General features: G+C 46.5%; 1 long non-coding RNA gene across 1 annotated transcript in view; it reads left to right on the top strand.

The window, feature by feature from the left end:
* The first annotated feature begins 1947 nt into the window (after positions 1-1947).
* LOC119617950 overlaps positions 1948-6304 on the top strand; it is a 6331-nt gene continuing 1974 nt past the window's right edge. Inside the window, exons 1-2 of the long non-coding RNA XR_005234442.1 lie at positions 1948-2775; positions 3012-3138. This is a non-coding gene — a long non-coding RNA (uncharacterized LOC119617950). The remainder of the gene's footprint in view (positions 2776-3011; positions 3139-6304) is intronic.

The raw sequence follows: 6304 nt of genomic DNA, 5'->3' as shown, positions 1-6304 counted from the left end.
GCTGTTTTAGTGGCCCACTAGTACCATTTAGAAATTTGGTACTGTTTAGTTTAGCTTTATCTTCCTGTACACTTAGTTTAGTTCTGTACATTTAGTCATGCTTAGATCTGTTTAGTTTAGCTACTATTTCTGACTGTCTTAGCTTATGCTTAGATATGTCTGGTTTTACTTCGGCTGTATAGCGGGCCTGGGGTACTTTTAGATAGTTCGGTACCGTTAGTTTTAGTTCTAGCTTAGTTTAGTTCTGTACATTTAGTCATGCTTAGATCTGTTTAGTTTAGCTTAGCTTATTTAGACAATTAGTTATCGTTGTATCTTGTACCTGTCTGTAATTTTGTTTTCTGTAACTTTGTCAGTAATTTTGTTGTTGTAAAGCACTTTGAGTTGCCTTGTGCTGAAAAGTGCTATATAAATAAATGTACCTACCTACCTACCTACCTATGTGCATTTTTGCTCTAAAGGAGAACTTAGATTTATACAAGATGCACAATACCACCATTTTATGTGTTTTATTGATGCTTCAAAAGCAAAATTGTTTTACAAATTGCACAATAGAGGAGGTTGAAATGTTTATTGAGAATCTTAGTGTATTGGTATTCTCACCATTCTATGTCTGTAAAATGGGTAAAATCTGTATCATCCTTCTTTGTATGTGGGTAATGGTGTGTGACAAGGCAGCATTTTGTGTCCTTGCCTTTTTTTTTTACTTTATTTATTAATTTTTACAGTGTATTCTTTACAGGATTCAAGTTTTGTACAGTGCTGTCAACTTTAACATATAAAACCCTTACATGAAACAAACACAAAAAAACAAAAAACAAAAACAAAACATAAAAACAAAGACAAATGAAAATGCAAAACTCTGTTCACTTTACAGCTTACTAAAAGAATATAGCAGTAGTTTAGTTACGATGGGGTACTCATCTTGAATGTTTCCATGTATTGTAGAAATCGCTGCCATGCCTTGACAAATTTAGCAGTTGAACCTGCCAATGTACATCTCATCTTTTCTAAATGTAAAAACCTCACGAGCTCTCCAAGCCACTGTTCATGTGTAGGAGGGGCCTCCTGTTTCCACCTCAGAAGTATCAAACGTCTCGCAATCAACGTAGCAAAAGCTACTGTATTTGAATTGTTCTCGGAAAGTAAAACATTTGGAGGTACGACTCCAAAAATTGCAGTTAGAGCAGAAGAGCCAAATTTAACATTGTATATTTCTGAGAATGTATTGAATATAGATGTCCAATAGGTATGAAGTTTTGAACATGCCCAGAAAGTGTGAGTAAGGGAACCAACTTCTGACCTGCATCGGTTACACAAGGGAACAGTCCCTAGATAAAAATTAGCTAGCTTTTCTTTAGAGATATGCAGCCGGTGCAGGACCTTGAACTGAAGGAGCCCATGTCTAGTGCATATAGAAGAGGAGTGTACCCTGTAAAGAATAGATTGCCAGAGCTCATCTGTTAATGTAACCGCAAGATCCTTCTCCCAATGCGATTTAATAATGGAAAGAGAAGGAGATTGTAGATCTAGCAGTATAGTATAGATCTCTTTAATTACCCCCCTTTTATGAATATTTATATCTATGATTTTATCAAGAGCTGTTTCCTCAGGTAATTCAGGAAATGCGGGATATCTATTGTTTACAAAATGCCGCAGTTGCAAATAGTGGAAAAAGTTTGCATGTGGGATATTAAACTGTTCTATGAGTTGTGTAAATGATGCTAATATCCCATCAGTGAAAAGGTGTTTAACTTTATTTAATCCATTTCTTTTCCAAATTTTAAAAGTAGAGTCAGACATAGAAGGTGTGGTTCTGGAGGTGTTTGTGTTTTGTACTGGTGGGCCGTCTCGGCAGCTGATTGGCAGCTTTTCTCCACTCCCTCCACACCTGCGGCAGATCAGGCTCATCAGGAGACGTTCGGTACTTAAGGCCGTGGTGGGAACCAGACCAGCGCTGGAGCATTGTTTTGCCTTTGTGGTAAAGTGCTAAGCGTCTTATGACTTTCGGTGTTCACCATTTAACCAATTTAATGAGGATTTTGAACAGACTTTTAGCATCAAAAATCAACGAGACGGAGATTTCACAAAAATTATGACTTTAAAGCAGGGACATCAATCGGCAGCACAGTTTGCAATCAACTTCAGGACATTAGCAGCAGCCTCTGGATGAAATGAGCAGGCACTGAAAGGGGCCTTCAGGAACGCACTGCACGAGCCACTTAAGGATCAACTAGCTGGGAGAGACGAACCACATTCTTTGCTCCGTCAGAACATTCTTTGGAATTAATCACACAAACCATCCAGATTGACAACCGCTTAAGAGAAAGACAACGCAAGAAGACCTTGAGTTCACAGTTCACCAAGTCATCTGTCAATTTTGCAATTACTGAGGATGCCAAAGAAATAACCTCTTCACCCAAGCCCCCACTGAACCAATGCAATTAGGCTGCGCCAGACTAAGTTTGGAAGAGAGACAGCGCCGGTTCGAGTCCAAGGAATGTTTCTATTGTGGTGAAAACAGACATTTCCGCAATAACTGCCCGCTACTGTCAAAAGGTCCAGCTCACTAGACAGTTGAGAGGTGCTAATGAGCAGTTTATCACACTCCCTCAGTTCCCGATTCTACATACACGTCACTCTCATCAACGAGCACCAGAGGAGTTCAGTGCACGCACTGGTGGACTCTGGAGCCAAACAGAACCTATCAGGATTCTAAGGTTTACTGCCAGAAGGAGTGAGACCAGGAACGGACAGACACAAGGATGCGTGATGGTAAGTGGTTTATTTACAAAAGTGCAGTGACAAACTGGACCTGAAAGAGGGGGAAAGTTTGAGGTTAGTGTTGGTCTGTTGGTGGGGATAGACTCAATACTATTACAGGTTATCTTACAGTCTGTGAGTGAAACCAACGCCTGAGCCAGCTTCCGGGGTGCAGGTGAATATTTACAAGTGTGGTCCCAGTGTCCAGTCCTCCGGGTAACAGATAGGTTTTGTGGTTTCTGTCTCAGGGTTCTCTGATGAAGGCGACGTGTTGGGCCTCAACTTCGCAGGGCGTGGAGAATGACAACAGTGGATAAGTTAGGTTCCCATGAACAGGTCCAGGTCGAGCAGCCAGCTTGAAGAGAGGAGATCAAGGTGAGTTTCTTGCAGTCAGAAATTAGAATTTACAATGAACAAAGCATGACAGGTTTCTCAGGAGAAAGACTTATACAAAGCCAGGTAGTTTACCAGTAGGCAAACGTTGCACCAGCGAAGAGTTGCTCCACCAGACTGCCTTAAGTAACCAGGTGAGGGTGATGAGAATCAGGAACAGCTGTGAGTGATTAGTGAAGAGCCCAGGTGACAGATTGCCACAGAACCTCATTTCCGGAGACCTGGTTCTCCATCTATGGCTCCCTCTTCAGGAGATCACCTCTTCTTTACCCGTCATGGACATCTCTGGCCAAGTGATCACCAAGATCAAACACCTCCTTTTCGTTACTTCTGGCAATCATCATGAAGCAGGGGACTTTTTAGTATTCTCATAACCCACACCCCAGATGATTTAGGGCTTTCCTTGGCTTAAGAAACATAACCCCGTCATTAACTGGACTGAAAGGAGGATTGAGACTTGGAGCAACTATTGCCTGGAAAAATGCCTGCACTCTGCCATGCCGGCCCTCGTGCAGAAAGTGGGACTCCCTGAGAAGATCGACCTGACTAAGGTTCCTCCTAAATACCACGACCTTGCCCCAGTGTTGAGCAAATCTAAAGCTTTGTCCTTACCCCCTCGTTGACCATACAACTGCGCCATAGAACTGCTACCAGGAGCCCCGCTTCCCTCTAGTCGTCTGTTCAACCTCTCGGGTCCTAAGAGTGATTCTATGAAAAATTACATTGAGGAGTCCCTCTCCTCAGGCATCATTTGTCCCTCCACATCCCCCGTTGGAGCTGGTTTCTTCTACATGACCAAAAAAGATAAGAGTCTTCATCCTTGCATCGATTATCGAGGACTCAATCAAATAACCATCAAGAACAAATATCCTTTACCTCTCATCGACTCGGTGCACCAGCAACTTCATTCAGCAACCATTTTCACAAAACTTGATCTCCGTAACACCTATCATTTGGTGAGGATTAGGAAGTGGAATGAGTGGAAAAAAGTATTCAAGACCCCCTTAGGACACTTTGAATACTTAGTAATGCCTTTCGGATTAACTAATGCCCCTGCAGTGTTTCAGTCACTAATCAACAACGTGTTACGTGATTTCCCTCTGGAGTCAGGCCTGGAGGTGGGGCACGTTGGCGAGCGTATGGTGGTCGGGTACAGCCCGAAGAGGATACGTGGGTCCCCCTTCCCATGGGCTCACCACCTATGGGAGGGGCCAAAGGGGTTGGGTGCAATGTGAGATGGGTGGTGGCCGAAGGCAGGGACCTTGGCGGTCTGATCCTCGGCTACAGAAGCTGGCTCTCGGGACATAGAATGCCAACTCTGTGGTGGGGAAAGAGCCTGAGCTGGTGTGTGAGGTTGAGAGGTTCCGGCTAGAAATAGTCGGGCTCACCTCAACGCACGGCTCTGGCTCTGGAACCAGTCTCCTTGAGAGGGGTTGGACACTCTTTCACTCTGGAGTTGCCCACGGTGAGAGGCGCCAAGCAGGAGTGGGCATACTTGTTGCCTCCCATCTTGGTGCCTCTACATTGGGGTTTACCCCGGTGAACGAGAGGGTAGCCTCCCTCCGCCTACGCGTGGGGGACAGGTTCTGACTGTTGTTTGCATTTATGCGCCGAACAGCAGTTCAGATTACCCACCCTTTTTGGAGTCCTTGAAGGGGTTACTGGAGAGTGCCCCTCCTTGGGACTTCCTTATTCTGCTGGGGGACTTCAACGCTCACGTAGGCAATGAACATGAGACCTGGAGGGGTGTGGTTGGGAGGAACGGCCCCTCTGATCTGAACCCAAGCGGTGTTCTGTTGTTGGACTTCTGTGCTCATCATGGACTGTCCATAACGAACACCGTGTTCAAACATAAGGGTGTCCATATGTGCTCTTGGCACCAGGACACCATAGGTCGCAGTTCAATGATCGACTTTGTTGTCGTTTTATCTGATCTGCGGCCGCATGTTTTGGACACTCGAGTGAATAGAGGGGCGGAGCTGTCAACTGACCACTACCTGGTGGTGAGTTGGCTCCGATGGTGGGGGAGGATGCTGGTCAGACCTGGCAGGCCCAAACGTATTGTGAGGGTCTGTTGGGAACGTCTGGCGGAGTCTCCTGTTAGGCGGAGCTTTAACTCCCACCTCCGGGAGTACTTCAAACATGTTCTGGGGGAGGCGGAGTACATTGAGTCCGAGTGGGCCATGTTCCGTGCTTACATTGTTGAGGCGGATTATCGGAGCTGTGGCCGCAAGGTGGTTGGTGCGGCAACCCTCAAACCTACTCGTGGACACCGGTGGTGAGGGATGCCGTCAGGCTGAAGAAGGAGTCCTATTGGGCGTTTATGGCCTGTGGGACTCCAGAAGCAGCTGTCGGTTACCGGCAGTCGAAGCGGCATGCGGCTCAGGTGGTCGCTGAGGCAAACTCGGGCATGGGAGGAGTTTGGAGAGGCCATGGAAAAAAACTTCCGTATGGCTTCAAGGTGATTTTGGTCCACCATACGGTGTCTCAGGAGGGGAAAGCAGTACAGCACCAACACTGTTTATAGTGAGGTTGGTGTGCTTCTGACCTCGACTTGGGACGTTGTGGGTCGGTGGGCCGAATTCTTCGAAGACCTCCTTAATCCTACCGGCACGTCTTCCATTGGATAGGCAGAGCCTGGGAGCTTTGGGTCAGGTTCTCCAATCTCCGGTGCTGAGGTCACTGAGGTGGTTAAAAAACTCCTCAGTGGCAAGGCTCCGGGGATGGATGAGATTCATCCGGAGTTCCTTAAGGCTCTGGATGTTGCAGGGTTCTGTTGGTTAACGTGACTCTGCAATATTGCGTGGACATCAGGGGCAGCTCCTCTGGATTGGCAGACCGGGGTGGTGGTCCCCTTAGTCAAAAAGGGGGACCGGAGGGTGTGTTCCAAATTACAGAGGGATCACACTCCTAAGCCTCCCTGGTAAAATCTATTTGAGGGTTCTGGAGAGGAGGGTCCGTCAGATAGTCGAACCTCGGATTCAGTAAGAGCAGTGAGGTTTTCGTCCTGGCCGTGGAACACTGGACCAGCTCTATACCCTTAGCAGGGTCCTTGAGGGTGCATGGGAGTTCGCCCAACCAGTCTACATGTGTTTTGTGGACTTGGAGAAGGCGTTCGACCGTGTCCCTCGGGGAATCTTGTGGGGGG

Source organism: Kryptolebias marmoratus, linkage group LG18 (assembly GCF_001649575.2).
Source record: "Kryptolebias marmoratus isolate JLee-2015 linkage group LG18, ASM164957v2, whole genome shotgun sequence".
Classification (NCBI taxonomy): domain Eukaryota; kingdom Metazoa; phylum Chordata; class Actinopteri; order Cyprinodontiformes; family Rivulidae; genus Kryptolebias; species Kryptolebias marmoratus.
Note: the sequence above shows the minus strand (reverse complement) of the source record. Positions and strands in the feature narration are given on the sequence as shown.